The sequence below is a fragment of the Cydia amplana genome, chromosome 23 (genome assembly GCF_948474715.1).
Source record: "Cydia amplana chromosome 23, ilCydAmpl1.1, whole genome shotgun sequence".
Classification (NCBI taxonomy): domain Eukaryota; kingdom Metazoa; phylum Arthropoda; class Insecta; order Lepidoptera; family Tortricidae; genus Cydia; species Cydia amplana.
In genome coordinates, this window is record NC_086091.1 from 6,720,269 (window position 1) to 6,741,018 (window position 20,750).

General features: G+C 35.1%; 1 protein-coding gene across 1 annotated transcript in view; it reads left to right on the forward strand.

Moving 5' to 3' along the window:
- Nucleotides 1-20,750, forward strand: part of LOC134658647 (neural cell adhesion molecule 2-like) — a 193,310-nt gene that overhangs the window by 73,773 nt on the left and 98,787 nt on the right. The window lies entirely within an intron of this gene.

Below are 20,750 nucleotides of genomic sequence, written 5' to 3' on the forward strand. Positions count from 1 at the left end.
TAAAAATGCGACCATGATAGCTGGCAGGGCCGCTTTGTCCACAATTCTATTTCATCACCTTTTTACGTGGACATTGTGTACGAAGGCGTCCTGAGCCCGAAGGTCCCCTGAGTCCTGAGGTTTAAAAAATAAGCAAAACGAGGCTTAATCCACTAAGTTTCGGTATTGGCTTATAGGACATTTAGGGTAGTACAAAAATGGAGAATAAGAAAGTTTATTCCGTATTGGTTTCAGAAAGTATTGGTTTCCACACACCTTTCTATAAAAGCTCAAAAGGGTTCAATACTCGACAAAGTACCTCAAGTGTTCCACAAAAAATCACCAAGTCCCTAAAATACGTTACCAAAACGTGTTCCAATGAAGTCATCACTTCATCAGTCAAAAAATAGTACGCTTCCTTCCTGTTCACTCTTACATATTCGCTTATCTTGCGTCTCTCTTCCTCGTCCCAAATACCAACACGTAGAGGAAACATTGTTTCGTTGTTTAAAAAGTACAAGACGGTTATTGATTGGGTTCCGTAGTTTCCGTTTGAAGTTTTTTTTTTATAGGCTTATGGTTATTGACAAACTTCCTGAGATTTCTTGTTTATAGCGGTTGAAAATAACTATACTAACTATACTAAGTGAGTGAGCTTCTATATGGTCCACTGCATTTTCACAGAGAAGAAATTTACTGGTCGTAATTTGCGGTTTTCACAATGTTAATTGACAGTTTGTAAACCTTATTACAAAAGGCATAAGGTCCACAGATAGACAGTTAAGAGTGTTGCTGTTTGTTCCTAAGCACAGAATAAATAATAGTACTAGGTACAGAAGACTCACTCTCTAACAAAACGCGTCTGTTACGATCGGCACAGATATGGCCGCTAGGTGGCGACAGCGCCACGCGCGGCTTATGGCTTTCCCCAAAATTGGTGTGGAACGGATGTACTAAGCTACCTGTAGCAAAGCGACGAAATCGCGGAGTGAGCCACGCCTGTCCTAAGTCCCAGAATCGTTAGTTATGTTTTTGACTTTGAAAAGTTAAAATTACGTTTTGGAATAAAGCCTTTATAAGGGCCTCTGGGACTTAGGAGGATAGGAGGTTTAGGTTTGTGTGTAAATAAATAATTATACACTTTTGATCATGACTGTGCCCGTAGCAGTACCTGATCCAAATTATATTAATTTAGTTTATCCACATAATAATATCCTAAAGTTACCTTTTACAGGACAAGGATTTAAGGATGACTCACGCCTCACGCTAGACCGGTGGCCCGTTTATCAAAAGCTTGTAACTTGTAATACAAGTGGAAGTCCCTTTCTAACAACAACTGTCAAAAAGTGACTTCACAGCTTGTATTACAAGTTACAAGCTTTTGATAAACGGGCCCCGGGCCGGAGCTTCTGGCGCTTCGTTTTCCATGGAAAGTACCACGTGATCACCGATCAGCTGTCATAGAAAATTACATGTCGGACGCCACGGCCTGGGCACGGCCCGGTCTAGCGTTAGTCACCCTTTATTGCATACCATTTGCTTGGGGAATCCTAAAAACTATTATTCACAACTTTAAATTCCTCACATCGCTCATTTGTCTAAACTACGCGTATTTTTTTAACGTTTCCGATTATCAGCCCCGATAGCTTAAAATGTACGAGAACTGAATATTTACAGCGACATTTTATAACAAGTAGCGTTATAGCGGTCGTAAAATATAGGCAATAAAAATCGAGGGACAATAGGCGACATACTATGGCGACGATTTGCTCAACTATTAACTTGGGCGTTCCGTATTTTACATCGCACGGTCATGTAATTTGATTTCTATGCCACTTCGCACATTATCTCAGTGACAATACAAATCTGCAGGCTTTCATATTGATTGTCACTGAGACAAGATACGAATTGGCACTGTAGGTACCGCTACAAATACTTGCACGACTTAACTGGTTAGGGATAAACTGTCTACGTCATCTTACGTTCGTATTAAGAATTAAATTTTTCCCTTTAATAAATTAAAGTCATAAATCACATGTCATATATGACTACTAGTGGGACAGTGAGCTGTACCTACTAAATTAATCTGCCATATTGAAAAAAAAAACGGAATCGATGGTAAATTTCATTATTTGCTCACAAAATTTCACGATAATCGGTTGGAAAATGTGATCTGTAAAGAACAAACCTAATGGTGGTACGAAAGTGTCGGTCAAAAAGCTATGGGAGCTTAAAACGTCATTCCAGTCCATAAACCCACGTTTTAGTCAGTTAAAACAAGTGAATAAACATCTTAAACATTGCAAGTTACTTCCATAGGGGAAGCTTAACCAAACTTGAACTATTTCATCCCCGGTCTCCCCTCAAGTTAGTGTTGTGATCAAACATATTCGGCCTACTTTCGGCGTCCCCTCCCTTTGATGTACGGTGACAATAAGTTATGCAGTTTTGGCGGATTAGGGAGTTTGATTCCCGGGCGAAATTTAGGTACGATGTTCAGGTCTTAAGGTTCAGTCATTTAAGTGTGTCGTTATGTACATATGGGATTAAAACCAATGACTGCTAGATTAACCTTTGTGTATGATAAAGATCCTGACCGACGTTTTAGTCATTTTTTAGAGAACGATTTTTTTTTTTGCTCTACGCAACACAACCGAGGTTTGAACCCACAATGTTTGACCACCACACACATTATGATAGGTTAAAAATAGCTGCTATCATTTTAGACTTTCTGTTATTTTACAGCAGTTTTTACAAATCCTTTGTAACTCAGTGTGAAAATGTATTCACCTGTAGCTTCAGCATGGTCAAGAACAATGTGGTATAAGGGTTAAAAACGTAGTAATTACGTTCAATAAAAAACACGAAATATTAGGTTCGAATAATTTGAAAGATAGGAGTAAATTATCGTAATATGTAAAGCTGCCGCCAAAGCATTATCTCACTAGTGCAATTAGTTCAAGAAGTGAGTATTATATTCTTTGGTTCAAGACGACAACAAACGCGACTCGATCTTTCTTTCATAAACAAAAAAGGTATAACTAAGAATGACTCATATACAACATAAGTACACGTATAATATACACGACATTAATAACAATATCGAAAAACAATTAATTACCACACAATCTCACGCCACGCTTAACGACATACATCCAACTCAATTAATCATGACTCATACAATTCCCATAAAACACATAGAAATCCCAAACGTCATAAGTTTCATTAATAAAAACGGCCATAGGCTGTTTTAGAGTGTTTCACAGTTTAGGACTGTGTCCCACGTAGCTAAAAATACGTGGTTACATTAGCTGAAGGTTGCCATGGTTACAGGACGCGGCGGTGTGGCGCCTATTTTACAGTTGTTATGCCGTTTTTACGTTTGTAAATCTTAATGTTATTTACTTAATTATAAATATGTAGTACATATTTTTGAGAATCGAAATATTAAGAAAGTAAATAAATACCGGCCTTTGTAATATTTCGGGCTTAAAAAAGTTTAAAATGTCAAAATTAACATGATAATTACAAGCACTACGTCAAATCAGACACGGGGTTGATATAAAAACATTGCCACACTGATGGAAACAATAGAATACCGATATTTGATATGGAAAACGTAATTTTACGGTTCGGCCAAAGCCGATTCTGATTATACAATTTGATAGGGTTTCTTATTTTGATACGACCTTAAGTCGTGTCATCAGGCGTCTCATTCGTACCAATAACTGCGAGCGAAATTTAATGTCTTATGAAACGAGCCAAGATGCCATTCACTGACTTCACTCCATTGAAAACTTGAACAATTTACGGAAATAGTCACATGACTTTTCACAGCATCTATCATCCTGGTACATTTAAAAAAAATCTAGTTTGGCGTTTGTCGATCTACTAGGCCAACTGATTGCATTTAATTTCCTCAGCACCAATCAGCGTTAGCGGCTCACGCTGTGCTCACTGTCAAATGCCTATGTCATATCAAAACAAGATGAACATTATATCGAAATGGTAAAGCAAAATCGGCCCCAAACTCAAACACGCGGCGGGTGGCATCAAACCATCGATTGTAAAACAATGATTGTATAATATTATACCCCTTAAAGTCGCATCACTGACTTTACATTCAAAAATATATTTTATTCCATCGTAATAAGGTTGCTGTCATTTTAAATGATTTTAGGAACAAATTATGTTTTTATTGGAAACAAATTGGTGGGACGTCGTTTGTTTTTATCTTTATGTTGCTTAGTTTATGGATGATTGAGGTCTGAATTTATTTATGACATTCTATCTCTTTTTAAGTTTGAGAATGCCGATTGATTCTGTACTTCAATCCTTACCAAACCTCTCACTCTAAGTGGCAGAATATCGAGTAACTATAAATGTAGAATTTTATCAAAATCTGTTACACCTAAATCAAGAACTTTTTTTAGCTTTTACAGAGTGCAAACCATTTTAATCTGACCGTAGGCCAGATTTGCTTGACTCTAACTACATACACTACTACGTATGTAGCAGCTAGCAGTGTTTAGTGTGACACGGTTCATAATTCTGTTAAATATTGTACTACAAAGCTCTCTCTCTGTAACGCTACGGCTTACGTAGGCGGACAACGCGCGAACGCGGCGCGGCGCGGCGCGGCGCGGCGCGGCGAGGATGAAACAAACCGTTGATACGTATAGGTATGTCCTACTCGTACGTGAGCGATTTAGACGCGAAGCGGCGCGGCGGCCGCGCGGCGTTCGCGCGTTGGTCGCCTACGTAAGACGTAGAAGTGGCAGAGTATCGAGTACATTGACATACATATATATTATAATGACATAGGACTAGTCTTACGGGCAATAAGAATGGAGCATGAATGGGGCCTACTTACAGCGGTGTGAAAACGTTGCAACGCGATTGGTTAATGATTTCGCGTCAAGCGCGCGGCCGCGCGATTGGTCGCAACTAATTGGCGTTGGACTACACGATTGGCTCGAATTCGTGAGTAACACCGCTGAACTAGTACCATTTTTAGTGCACGTAAGGCCAGTCCTGAGATATACCTATGTCAATGATCGAGTAGGTATTGAACGTAGCATTGTATCGAAGTCCGGGCTTAATCACAAACACAATGAAACCATAAATCGTGTGAATGACGATTGCACGCGCCATTGTGGATTTTGATTTGATTATGGCTTTGTGGTTTAGCTTTAATGTGGACTTTGCAAATCACTTTAAATTTGCTTACATAATTCTCATCTGACCACGAATTTACAAGGTTCGATACCGAATTAGTGACCACAAATAATGTTAGGCCTATTGGCTTTATTTATGCACGCCTCATAGTAGGTGTAGAAAAACCCCGTATTCATAAAATTTTGTTTCTTAATAACAAAATGAAATGTCAAAATGAAGAATGGACAAACGATTATCAAAGGTTTGCTAAATTTGACAATAAACTCTTGTAGGTACTTGCACTTGCAGACATTTTGGTTGGCAATTATGACAAAATGACGAAGATTATATTTATTTATACTTAGTCTAAGCCAGTCTCCATTTCTTTCAGAGGGCTATGGACAGGCCTATTGAAGAAAAACCTCTTTGGCTTTTCGCTTCCTTTCAAAGGACTCGCGGGCCGCAGGGAGAGAGTTTGGACACCTTTAGTATAAGTAATAAAGCGTCTTTATCCTTGCAAATCTTGATAGACTGAGAAATGAACGCGGCAGTCTCCATACAACGAACTGCCAGTTTGCTAGGCTTCTTGAACAACCTTATTATTACAACATATAGCGTAATTCAAACGTTACACACCGGGTAAACGTCCTAATATTGACCACGTGCTACCAACCTACAAAAAAACTCAATGACAAATCGTGACGTCACGATCGCAATATGGCGGGCAGCTGCCACAACAAAAAAACAAATGAAAAGCAACTTAAACGTCAGCACTTACAATATTCATATAGATGATATTATGTTTTGTTTGAAACTGTTTACAGCAGTAAAGTTCAATTTCGTTTGGATTATGACTTTAGTTGGGTGTGTGCCGAAATACGTAGATTAGTATGGATAAGCGCCTCTTTTTGGCGTCAGCGGCATTTTGGAGTGACCCACGTTTTTGAAGCGGAACATTTATAGTATTTGATGGCCATTTTGGGGATTTAATAAGCTTGAACGTACGTTTTATGAGCTAACTTTAATCTTTTGATCGCTATGTCAATATGTTGTATGCTGTATGTTACAACTGTTACAAGGCTTTTTTAGCGAGGACGAATATAAGTAAATGATTTCTTGGAATATATGTTGATTTGCTTTTTGCTTAAAATGCGTGCGTTTGATAGCTACTTATGTAATTCGAACCCTAACCTCGAATCGAATTCGAAACCTATTTATCAAAATGTTATTAAAAGTTTTAATAATAATTGGCAAACATTTCGCCAAATGTTTTCAAATGACGATAATGTCATAAATAATGACGATAATTTGAAATACATAATAAATAATCATTTTATTGTAAGTTTTTAAAAGTCTTAAGACAAAATCAATTTTAAAATTGAGGTAACAAACAAAATAGTTAATAACAACCAAACTGCATTATACCGTTGCAAGAAACAGCTGCTCGCGAATCCATGGATCACATCATCTCAATGATCAGTATCGAGTTACCGACACCCTACACTAAATGCATCTACACCGCTCTTTAATAGAAATTATACTATCTATGAAATCATGATGCGGAAATATGATTTCATTATAGACATTATAGTGGAGTCCTAGTTTGCACGGCTCTTTAACCTTTTCCAGAAAATCTTTATTAATCACGATCATATATAAAAAAAACTTTAGTGCAGATCGGGTACCTACAAAATGAACATAAAATAACTAAAAGAATGTAGGTATATGTATTAATAAAATCAAACTTAATTTAAATTTCAAGAAGACTAATCGCTTATTTTAGTTATATTCATGGATATTTTTCTAATAAAGACATTTAGTTAATATCAATACATTTCTTCGGTGATCTTTCTAAAGCTTTTGATTGCATTATATTATACAGCAATACTATCAAACTCCGCTTCTTATGGTTTTAAAAGACTTGCAGTAGATCTCACTAAATCTTATAAGGCACAGAGAAATCAAAAAGTAGCGGTAAACCGAGTAATTTTGTCTGAGATAGCGTTGGAGATGGGGTACCTCAAGCATTAATTTTAGGCCCGTTTCTGGCATGGTCATTAAAATATATTTGAAGCTGCGTCTATGCGCATATGCTACTCACAGTTGACCAATCAAGCGGGCCGTTTGCATTTTATGCCAGCGTCAGGGAATAACACTAGGTATAAAAAAGGTTAAAGTCATAAAATTGATTAAGATTGGGTTCTACATTCTACTGATGTCCCGTCAACTCGTCACTACCTCTGTGGTCCAGAATGCTCCTGGTATTTATCTACTTTGAAAGTTTCTTTATCTGAGGAAACAACTCTATTGTTTTATTCCTTTTTTGTTTTTTTTCTACGTTTGGGCGGTAATTTGAAAATCGTAAACGACACTTGACTTTTTATTGACTGACGAAAAACATAAAAAAGCCATCAGTTTTACTGACATTTTAGCGATACGGAATCATGGGTCATTTACGAGATAAAGATAAAACTGAATGTTATTGACAATTTAGTTTTGCGTTCAAAAAGCTTGATTACTCTGGTATATCGTAGTAATATAAGGCCGAGAATTGTGCATTTCTGTCTTATTAGTGTGACTGTGTCGCAAAAGAGTTGTTGGCAACGTCAAAGCTAAATGTTTGCCGCCGATCAAATTACTGGTAAACTTTATTTAAATGTGAAAAGGGTCATTTTCGTACATTTTTGGTTTCCATATGTGCCCGCACTAAAGCTGTTGACAATGTATTGTTTCGTAAAATGTCGATATAATCGGTAAACACTAAAGTCTGACCGTTTCTTGTATGTTCGAAATTCAAAAGAAACCGCTGTTTTTGTAATTCGTTTTTTGTTTGGATTCCACGGGCGATACCTGGCCGAAATGAAACAATATGTTTTTTCGTACGGACCTAATGCAGAGGAGAGGTATAAAAGGAAATAAATGACGTTAAGGTGGTAGCACACTCCTGCCGAAATTTCGAGAATTTTGTTGTCAAGCGTCCATTCTTATTTCCATTCATTTAGCGTTTGATTTTAGAATATTAGGTTATTACAGATATAGCTGGTCAAGCAAATCTTGTCAGTAAAAAAAGGCGCGAAATTCAAATTTTCTATGGGACGATATCCCTTCCCGCCTATATTTTTCAAATATGCCGCCTTTTTCTACTGACAAGATCTGCTTGACCAGCTACATATGTTCGACTTAGCTATGTTATGTGTCAATAGATTTAAGTCTGGTCAGGGCAATGGTTGTCTTCTGCTTAGATATGAGTTGCTGCACTGTTTTAATAAAATACATTTAAAATTAAATGATCACTCTCAATAGTAGTTTATGCAACAGTGATATAATAAGGGTTCTTAAAATTCAAGGGTCGAAGTTACAAAACGAGACGTAGTCGAGTTTTGTAAAAAAAGACCCGAGAATTTTAAGAACCAATTATGAGCTGTTGCATACATTACTTTTTCTATGACAGCTGCAGCAAAAAAAAAAAAAAAAAAAAAGGTATTATTAAAAAAAATAGTTATTATTAAAAAAAAGAGTTATTATTTAAAAAAAATTGAGTTATTATTTCAAAAAAAAAAAGAGTTATTATTTAAAAAAAAAAGGGGTTATTATTGTAAATGAAAACATACCTCTTTCAATCAAGATGATCGGAACTTGTATCTTTAAAAAAAATAAAGCAGTTGTATTATACTCATAAGATGACTGCTAGCAGTCATCTTATGAGCCTATAGACAAAGCATTCAAATGACATTGCTTTAGATATCACTGTCAGTCATTTAATTGACACATTTAAGTGCTGGAGTAGAAAAAAGTCATAATGCAAGCTTACAAGTTACAAATTTATCTTAGGTGATTATGTAGTTTGTGTGTTGCTAAATTTATTTCTGAAATAGGTGTGCTTTATGAATTTTTTCATTAAAATATTCACATTACGACGTGGACGTTGCCCGAAGTGTACATTCGGCATTAGTTTGACCGTTTAATTTCGCGAGGCGCCATCTTGAGCTTCGGCATTCGAAATTCTAAAAAGGGTTTTTATGGCTTTTAAGGGTTCCGTAGCCAAATGGAAAAAACGGAACCCTTATAGATTCGTCATGTCTGTCTGTCTGTCTGTCTGTCTGTCTGTCCGTCCGTATGTCACAGCCACTTTTCTCCGAAACTATCAGAACTATACTATTGAAACTTGGTAAGTAGATGTATTCTGTGAATCGCATTAAGATTTTCACACAAAAATAAGTAAAAAACAATAAATTTTGGGGGTTCCCCATACTTAGAACTGAAACACAAAAAAATTTTTTTCATCAAACCCATACATGTGGGGTATCTATGGATAGCTAGGTCTTCAAAAATGATATTGAGGTTTCTAATATCATTTTTTTCTAAACTGAATAGTTTGCGCGAGAGAAACTTCCAAAGTGGTAAAATGTGTGTCCCCCCTGTAACTTCTAAAATAAGAGAATGATAAAACTAAAAAAAATATATGATGTAAGTTATATATACCAGGCGAACTTCCCCCGAAAATTGGTTTGAACGAGATCTAGTAAGTAGTTTTTTTTAATACGTCATAAATCGCCTAAATACAGAACCCTTCATGGGCGAGTCCGACTCGCACTTGGCCGCTTTTTTTAGTATCGAGTAGCAAGAGCATGCCATTGGCATAGATTAGATTAGGGATTTATGATCTGAGTTGGATTCGTCTTTAACTTAGGAATTTAAACTATGCCTGGATGTGTTGCCATATGAAATTGCCATATATCTTTATTTTCCTCACATCGCTTAAACACTATTTTTAAAACAGACAAAGAGCGTTCATGAATAACTTATTGTTAAATACTTTAGAAAGCTTTTTAAGCGTACCAAGAATACTCCACGGTACAAAGAATGTACAAAGAAACTGCTTTTCATATTGTTACATTGACGGAAAGGTATCCATGATATACGTGCCTACCTACAGGATATTTTGTGATTTGTATTTGTACATAAATAGTAAAACATTTGTATTGTTGGATTGTTTCGACAATCCATGATGTTGCCTTTCTACCTCTTTACTTTACACGTGACATTTAATTATTTTTTTCAATTTACGCTTTAATATGGTGAAACAAGCATTACTTTCAATAATCTTCTTCTTTCTCCTTGACCTTTTTCCCATTTACTTGGGGTCGGCTTTTCTTGTCCTTTTCCTCCATAATCCATTACTTTCAATAATCGGCACATGCTTACTCACAGTTCAAAATATCCTTGCTTTTACCATTGCATGTTCACCCTGGCTACTTTATGATGTACAATGATTTGGTTCATTGTGCAATTGATGGGCATATTCAGCAAATAAACACAGCTCAAAATATCTTTAGCTTTGTGAACGTATGGTCATCCTGGCTATTAATTATTAATTTAATTCAAGGTATGTTGAGCATTACTTTGTCGATCCTCATTTAAGCAGCTGTATTTATGTACATTGTGCAAATTAGTATTACGCATTTACGCTCTTTATTTATCAAATACATACGATTCAATAAATCCTTAACTTTGCCAACGCATGGTCACCCTGACTACTAATTCGAGCTGTTCTATGGTTAGGTACATTGAGTATTACTCTCTTTATTCCCTTGTCGGGCGCGCTTAGCTTTATTTATGCTTTTTTTCGGGTATGCACCGACCGTACATTTAACAGTTCAGTTACGAAATCTTCAGTCTTGAACAGTGACGAAGTCTACCACAATCAATAATTAAATTGTGATGTCGTAACTATCTCACAAATATTTTAGCCTACCTTTAATTAAATTCATGATCTTGATGAGTTCTTGCAGCCTGAAATATTTGAGTCAACGATAACTTTACTCATTTACTTACGGGTCAAACGTGACATGGCAAGTATAACGCAGCTTGTATCATAGGGCTCTTGATTTTAAATACTCTTTAACAATTATTTAAGCGTAAAGAAAGATACCGTAACTTTTTTAGCATTGGTGATGCCATAGGACAGTTAAGTTTCAAAAATGTTCGTAAATTATAATTGGAGTAATTAATAAGTACAAACATACACGTAAAAATGTAAGCTGTTAAAATGGTGCGTATAGGCATTTTTTTGCCATACCCTGCAGTTAAAACCATGCACATATGCACGCTTGGAGCGTGCGTTACGTTACGTGGTTGAAGCGTTAGATTCAATATAACCGGGTGATTAACAAGAAACTTTGCTAGCTGTGTGGTCGGTGTGTACCCTCGTTCAACCAAGGTGCGTAGGCGGCAGGTGACGGACGGACACGCGCCCCTATTGTTACTAGACCATATGCCCACAGACCCCACAGTTGGGTTTGAATTTGTATTTAAATTCGCCATGTTGGGGAGGCAATGCTTTTAGGTAAGTAGGTTAGAAATGTTTGCGCAAGTGAAAACAAAACTTTGACTTCACTACATAGTATAAAACAAAGTCGCTTCCCGCTGTCTGTCTGTCCCTATGTATGCTTAGATCTTTAAAACTACGCAACGGATTTTGATGCGGTTTTTTTTAATAGATAGAGTGATTCAAGAGGAAGGTGTATAATTCGTTAACCCGTGCGAAGCCGGGGCGGGTCGCTAGTTTGTAATAAAATGGTTAGGTACAGTCAGCATCAATAGTACCTAACAGATAGAATGACACTCTCTCGCTTAGGTAGATAGGTATAAATAGAGAAACATAAGAGTACATATGTATGTAAATATATTCATTGCATGTAGCCTAGTTGATACATCCGCTTCAGTGTCATTAATGTATACTATCACAAATCGATACCGTTTTGCGTGCGCCGGAGCGTACGATAATGACCTCAAATTGGACGCCACAAAGGGTAGACCACCGACGTATAGGTACAGTCATCTTGAATTTTACCAAAACCAGTATTTTTTAGCATTTAAGCAAGTATCTTCAGTATTGTATTTATATATTGTCTATAGTTGTCTTAAAATGTCAGATAAACTTAATCCGTAAAATTAAAATTACCGAAAAAGTGCCGTGATATGAGTATTGTCAGTAATTAAAGGTTTGTAATACCACTTAACATACATTTATGATTTTTCACATCAAACGTGTCAATAACATTATAAAGTTTAACTTGGAATTCTTTTTATCATTAATTAACCCACTTTACTTTATCTTTTTATTTTAATTAACCGGTATACAAAAAAAAAACAGCTTCTACCTTTTACTGTACCTAATGGTCTTTGCATAGATTTCTAACTAAGTAAATTGAAATTTTAATGGTCGATTAATAGAAAATCATTTTAAATTGCTATAGACTAAATTATGTAAAGTTACCAACATTTTCATTCACGCTAAGGGAGGTTATTGTTATTTTCAGAGAAGATACTTTTATTTTGATTCTCAAAGAATTTTTTTGGAACCTTTAATAGAATAATTAAGAATCACGCTTCGTTCAAAGGAATGTGTTAATGAATCCGAGTACGGTAAATTTGCCTATTTTGAGAAAACCCGGATTGAGATATATTATGAAACATTTTAAGGATTTATATTTATTTATATAGGTAGTCCATTTTAGGTAAAATATGTTTTTCTTTCACATGTCGAAACCTACCTTAAATCAGACCTACGCTTTTTGTAAAAAGCTACAAGATAAAACGTAGAGGTATACCATAGTCCAAGTTTTATTTTACCACGTCGACTGTACACTGCAGGCGAGATAACTCCGTATGGGTTGAAACTAAACGCACGCTTTTGTTTTTATATCAATGCCTTAATGATGACGCGTCACAAGAGGGTTCAAAGTCAATTTATTTTTTATATTTAATAGACTGTACAGTCGTTATCATAAGTTAATCATAATATTCATTGTTTATCGTACTAATGTAAAAGAAATACATATAGTAAATTACACAACAATTGTTTATTTGATATTTAATTAAGGCTACAAATAAAAATTTAAACTATACATTTGAAAAGACAAACCGCTTCGTATCGTGTCCGGTGCAAAGGTGCCCATGATGCTGGCAGCATTTCCACGCTGGATCACCACGGACAGCCTTTGCACAAGGAACGACATTTTATAGTAAATTGTTGTAATAGTTCTTGAAACCTAGGTGGAATAGGTAAGTATTTGAAATTAAAGGATATACATATTATTATATAATGTATGTGTACCAATTTTTTCGACATGATACATGTCCAGATCTAGTTTTTGGTTTGTGTCTCCTAAGGTTACAGTTACATATGCTCAGCGATCACTCCTACTTATATTAATAAGCATACATCGGGGTTTTCGGTGCGGGAATGATTTCATGTATTTATAACTTTGTTTATTGTAAAATAATTACCAAACTATGAATTAAACGTAGGTAGTAAGGTCCAAATGTGCTTAGAAATGTTAAATTAGTATCGTTTTTTACAGTTTTTACCTGTATAAAACATTCCCGCACCGAAAACCCCGATGTATGTTAATAAGTAATTTTTTTGTAAAAAATGGGATTTGTGTTTCAGTTTATTGTGTCTGGTATTATTTTAAATTATTATAAAAACGCGAATAACTAAAGTTGAAACCAAGTGTTAATCTATTTAGTACTTGTCTGATTTTACTTCTTATACGACGAAATTATAGTGTCCAACTGTAAACAATCAATGTACTTCTGAAGCCGACTGTACTGAAACAATGGGCGGACTGAAAACAAACGCTAATTAAAATAAGTACACAGAAACAAAGAAATGCTGATTGGTTAATCGTAATTACTATAATAATTAGCATAATTATCATATCACAAGTTAAACATACAAAGTGAAGGCCTTAGGGCTTATCATTATACTGAGAAATGGGGTCGTTGCATTTCTTTTAGTCAATATATAATTTCAACTTATTTTCAACACAGTATACAAACATAAGATAAGAGATAATAAGATAATTAACTCTGCACAGACTTTGCAATTACAAAGGGGCTATTCATAAATTAGGTCATTTCAAATGGGGGGGGGGGGTCTGGACATCGGATGATGGTAGCATGACGTAGGATGAAACGGGGTCATGGAAAGCATGATTTTTGGATGATTTTAGGGGGTGGGGGGTCAAAAATCGTCAAAAATAGATGAAGTAATTTATGAACAGCCCCAAAGTGTCGAAGTGTCAGTGATAAAAAACGTCACATGATGTTAAATTAATTGTGGCACTACTACACTTCGTCAAATTCTGTAGTGAGTTATTTAGTTTAGACGGACTTATGACGTTGCCTATTTGTGTGTTCGTATGTGATTTGAGAATTCGTAGGTTTCAACATTTTTGACCGATTTTTATTATAGACCGAAATAATTTATAACAATTTATTTTCAATAATTATATTGTTTTTTTACTTGAAAAACGCAAGTTAAAATGTTTTAATCAAAATAATTTAATTTGTGTCTTAATGGTACGTATTTTATTTCTCAAAAAATGATGATTATCGATCGTGACCGTGGTTTTACAGGGGGCCTACCGCGAAAACGGAAATTCACAAATTGCGGGGATCTTTCTGTTTTACTCCAATGAAGGCGTAATTAGAGCGACAGAGACAGATGTCCGCAATTTGCGAATTTCGATTTTCGCGGTTATAGCCCATGCAGGCTCTTCCACCGGTTTGACTAAGAAATGATTAAGTTGGTAAGAAATTATAAGCTAGTTGATTTTTATGTTGTTAAATGAGTAAAATCGTAGTTTAGTCCCAGAATTCAGCTCTCTTCTACTAGAAAATCACGAAGCGCCTTTCTTTACCCATCCGCGACCGCATATATAAAGTGATAGACCTGTTGAGGCCTAGGCTCCTTTCTAGATAGTGCAGGGATGCCTAAGTGGATCTTCAATGAAGAGAAGTTATTTTATACTTGTGTAAAAAGATTTATTTGTAAATTAAAATTAATCCAGTAAACTAGAGTTTGTCGTTCAATATATTTTGGAAGATTGCCGTTGGCTGCTGGCGGCGGACGTTATATACGCATCCGATTGCTGCCGATCTTCGAATTTCGGACGCAATCGGCCGTCCGTGACGTCACATAGGATGCGTTCTGAACAGACCTATTAGTAGCTACGATTGTATTACATGTACTTACCCTGCATGTACCTAATACTAAATAGAGTTTCTGAAAACTACAAGCAGATACAAAGCCTTTAAATGCTTATAACCAAATCGGCTGTTGCAGTAGGCACTCAATCACTCTTAACCTTAACAGTAGTTCTTAGAATCCAAGGTAAAGGTAAACTAAACAACTTGCAGTTTTTTTGTGTGCTACTTTGTTCGAGTGTCTGTGGTTTCTACTCAGTTTCTACTTACAAACAAAATTGAGTTATAAGATTTTATTCAACAAGCGATTGTAAACTTAATTGCTAAAGACTTAATATTCAAAATTGCGTAAATGTGAGCGTAGATTTGAGTTGTTTTATTTTTCACACAAGTTGGACAAAATTTGCATTGTCTGTATATTGTCTTTGGTTCGTTTTTTAGGTTTTTGACTTAAAAACTTAAGGTAAAATGGACAATAAGTACTTAGAGTGCACAGATATTGAGAGTTACTTCCTGTTTATTTGTAAGTATGTATTATTATCGCTACTCATTATAAAATTATAAATGTGAACTTAACTCTGTCTGTCTGTTACTGTTACCTCTTCACGCTAAAACCACTGAACAGATTTAGATAAAATTTGGTATGGAGATAGTTTGAGGCCCAAGGTAGGACATAGGAGATAGCTTTTTATCAATCGTCATCATCATCCCACACAAACTAAAGCGCGGACTTCGCTAATATGAACTGTATAGAATAGACTATGGGTACATAAATTATAATGTGTTGTTGTATCGGTACTATAAGACAAATTATAAATTCATATATATGGATTCATTTTACCATAATAAAGAAACAAAATCAAATTCTATCGCTCTAAAAAGGATAAAGGATCAATAACATGACAATAAAAATGTTAATTCGTATCAGTATCAAAATTAAATATCTCATTACAACACCTTTACTTTCGAGAAATGAGAATTAAAAAAATATACCGACAAAAACTCAAACAAGACCACATCTAATTTATCAGTGTATAATGGCCGTTTCACACGTTATAAAGCACCCTTATCGGGCTAATAACGTCGTTTGTAAAACGTGTAGAACCGCCTTTGTTTTGGTTTTAATGCTAATTCCATAGAGTAATAAGAAACGGAGATGTCTGTTGAGGTAATATATTTAAGGATGTTGTTAGTCAAGCCATAGAGAAAAAAATAGGAGTGTTCACTCCATACCTACATCAGTTTTGGTACCAAAAAGACTATTATTCTCATAGTCGACATCTAGCATCGAGTAGCGGAATGATCAGTAGTGCTACTTGACAATAGATGTTGCACCGACCCAAAAATCTAATGCTTAACAATTGGCAGCTAATAATATAACCGGATTAGCCGGAACTCAATTTTTAACTCCTTCTGCTTTAATATTAGTTGTAAATTGTTGTTCAATACAATTTTCGTGAGTCGCGACTCACTAGACATCTAGTATCAAGTAGCGGTACTGATAATTCCGCTACTCGATGCTAGATGTAGACTACGAAAATAATAGTATTTTTGGTACCAAAGCTGATGTATGGAGTGAACACTCTATTCTTACTATATTTCTCTATGGTCAAGCGTAGAAGAATTAAGTTGTAGGTAAATAAGTATAATAAACCCTTTGTTGTACGAAACAAGGATATGTCGTTAGACTTGTCAAGGCTAAATTAGCTGTTTTATTAGATCGCAATGGTGGTCAAAAAGTGTATGGCCAATGGCAAGCGCCAGCCAGTTATATAATAGACTCTTTAAATTCTTAAAAACTCTTAAAAGTGCGAAATACTCATTGCCTTTTTACAAGTAAGTATGTATGTATATGTAAGCTAAAAAGCTCATATGTCATTTGACTTCTAAGACATAAACCAGACTTCTTTTTTAGATTCCAATACAGTATTCCTTACATAACAACTTAAAAGTTAAAACGACGTATGGCAGCTTATTTTTCCAAGCAACTTTATACCTTGTGTATTCCAAGATGAAGTATATTTTTGCTCTTATTTTATCAATGGACCTCTAGACCTCTGCAGGCACCGATGTAAGGATGTCCTTTGATGACCTCAGATAATCTTCTCGTATATTATAGTAGAGTTAGTACGTGTTAAGTTATATTTTTATTAAGATACGTGGAGATATGTGTGAACTATGGAGGTTCCTTAGATTTGTAAGAAGTTCCGTAAAAGTATAAAACTTTGCCCATCGCGTCACATTTCAGTCAAAGCGAAATAGTTACAGATACGCTTTCTTGACTTTCATCAGAAACTGTATCTGTAACTACTTTTAAGTTATTTCGCTTGAACTGTGACTCGCAGTTAAATGTCATTGAATGATTACATAATTAATTTGCAAAGTTTTCCCAAAATAAAACAAAAATTATGTATCTTAAAACAAAGCTAAAAAAGCTATTTTTATCAAAATAAAATCATGTAAATTTGTCATCCGAATAAGATGAGATTACAAACTTGTTTTATAGAAACAAGTTTTTCATGTTAATCGTTTCATTTTGTTATTTTATTCATTTGTTTGATATAACCGATGAATGTCATATGTTTAATTAATGTCGTGTTAGATAATCTATTCATATTAGTTACAATCCGATTAGAAATATTATTATAAATGTTTCCAATAAGTTACTAAATCTTTGTTTATTTTCTATTTGCAGGTAAGCGGCAGACAACATTATTTCAAATATGTAATAAGATTGATCATGGTAAGTGCTTTAAACAGAACCTAACCTAACCTAACCTAACCAATACCAATACTTTTTAACGAGCTAAATTAAAAAAAAAACTTCTCTCGTGTTTTAAGATATGTCCATAATAGATACATATAAACTAGGATCCCTAGAAAGACAAAATATGTCAATGTAAACTTAATGTGCGAAAAGGTAATTCGCTACTTTTCGCACTTGTATCGTAATGTACTATTAATATCTCACTGGTGATTTTAATCTTGTTGAAACCTAGGTATTCAGTTCCATATGACCCTTAACCTTATCTTAACTGACCATAGACAAAAATCGAAAGTGTCAACTTTAATAATTATTGTTTGCCGCCTTTTACTCTCCGCTACAGATTAAACAAAATTTATCGCTTTATCTACGAAATCACTTTCTTGTGTAAACGCCTTTAACCGGTTACAGAACGGCCCTATACTTTAAAAATATCGTATATTTCTCATCTGAGACATTACAAAAAACGACTTTAAGCATTTCAAATATAGTTGACAATTGATTGAGGAGGACGGACGAACTTAAGATTTTGTCAATTACCTGTAAACATAGGTTAATCTAAACTAAAAAGCGTTATGTCCGAATTAATTGCATACAAATTTTAACCTTATTTCGCGTTAACAGAGTTCATAGTAAAACGACTTTCGTTTTTCATTTGTTCTGAGAGTGAGCAGTGGTGTACCTATACATATGGTGTTTTCTAAAAATCTGCATAGCGTAGGAGTATAGTACTACAGACGAAATTCGTGTTTTTAAATGGAGGTTACTAACCTTCTGTTACTTGGTATAACAAAAGGAATATGCCGATTTTATACATAAGTAGATTAGGCTGCCCTTCCCAGTAGCTCATCTCCGCCTCAGTTGAAATCAGTCACAATGCAGCTTATAAAATTTGTTATCTTTTACCATAAGGCCTAAGATGCACTTGTAAGTTTTTCTTACGTAAGTAGGGACTCAAGTAAGTGGCGTACTAGAAGAGAGGCCTAATATGCTCAGCAGTGGGCGATAAAGGGCTGATATGATTATGAAGTCTGGACATAGGTATTCATAATGAGAAATGAATATAATTATCTCATTCTAACAAATAGCTTTATCTTTACTTAGGTACGTAAGTAAAACTTATAAGTGTGTCTTAGGCCTAGGTAATCTCATGAAGTCATGAAATACATCTGTAATGATCAGTTATTCTAATTCTAAAAAAACGAGATTAAATAAAGTTATTATGCTTTTAGTTACATAAAGAGAGCCACACCTATGGGCAATAAATATCTAATACGACCGTCGTGACTAGAACCTATTCATATTACAGGTAACGACAAAATCACGATTAATGGTGCCCTTACAAGTAATTGATTTGACCTTTTTTTACACCACACTGAAGGTTTTGGCGGTATGTTTATTAGGTATTTTAAAGATACTTTATAACACAGCTTAGTATTTAATATTTATAAATTTATAAACAAATAAAATAGCATACCATCAGATCCACACCGCAGGCTATTACAGAAAGCTCATTCACTTTAGGTGTCGTTAAGAAAACGCCAATCTTAAACTCAAATAATGTTTAGAAATTATCACATCACGTTTCGTTTCATAATTGTATTTATCATTCCGGTACATTTTTACTTTTGGGTTTTTTCGCTATATAATTGGCACCGTGGCTATGGCCCCTCGTCCAAAACTGAAAGATATCAACGACATCTTATTATTCTGCAGAATACAAAGAGTTTTACGAAAAACACAAACTTACAGTATAACACTCATCTGAAAAAAGTGTAAATAAAAAAAAATAATAAAAAAATGCTTTTATACTGGAAAGACAATTTAGCAAAGTTTCAAATTTAATATAAGTACCTACCTATTTATTCAGTAACATCTAGGATTCACCTAATGTAGGACGCAGTCTCTATAACAACATGAGCCAATAAACTTATATCGACCGGGATATGAACCGTGATTACCTTTTGTATTGTTTTCGAGCTCCCGATATTTCGACGCAGTTACATGCATCTTGTTCACGGGTAATATCGGGAGCTCGAAAACGACACAAAAGGTAATCACGGTTCATATCCCGGTCGATATAAGTCTAGTGAAACTAACCGTGAATCATTTAAAACTGGGATGAGCCAATAAGTCTTATTAGACCTTATAAGATGCAATGCACCTAAAATAAGCTTGCATCTCTTGCTCTTACCAGAGCACAGATCAAAGTTATTATTTATTTCCAAATTGCTACCAATAACTCCATTCCAATCAGAATGACTTCATTCCTGGCCTCTTTAAATTACATCACGACTTCATGATTGGCTCAAAAAACTTAATGAAAAGAAAGTTGAAAGCCGTACCGTTAGCCGTGAACTCTAAAATAACCATAGACTAAACCTTTGCTCAAAAGAGCTTAAAACTTTAGTTAAATAAAGGCGCATATGACTTTTGGACAGAAAAAGTACAACGAAAGAATAACGAAGCTAGTATTTGGAAATCTTTATTTATAAAAGCTTATGTTGATGGAACTATAATGGTGCTTAGACCTTTTTGTGGAGAAAAGTACAAAAGAGTGCGCACAATGCGTTTTGATGCACTAAGCTGTGATTTAGGGTTGCCACTTAGAGTTTGGATGAATACCTATGTTTATTTACTGTTACTTCTTCTTCAGTCGGTCCCTCAGTACTGAGGATCATGACATCATGTCCTTCTGTTGAAGACCACAAGACCAGGTTCCTCTATAGGGTTCTGTTCCCCGCCAAGCGCATGGCCTCGTGCAGTTTTAATTGCATCGGTGCCGTATTTTGAGAACACCATCTAGTAGGAGTTACTGTTACTAGGTAAATTCAAACATATCGTGGCATATGAA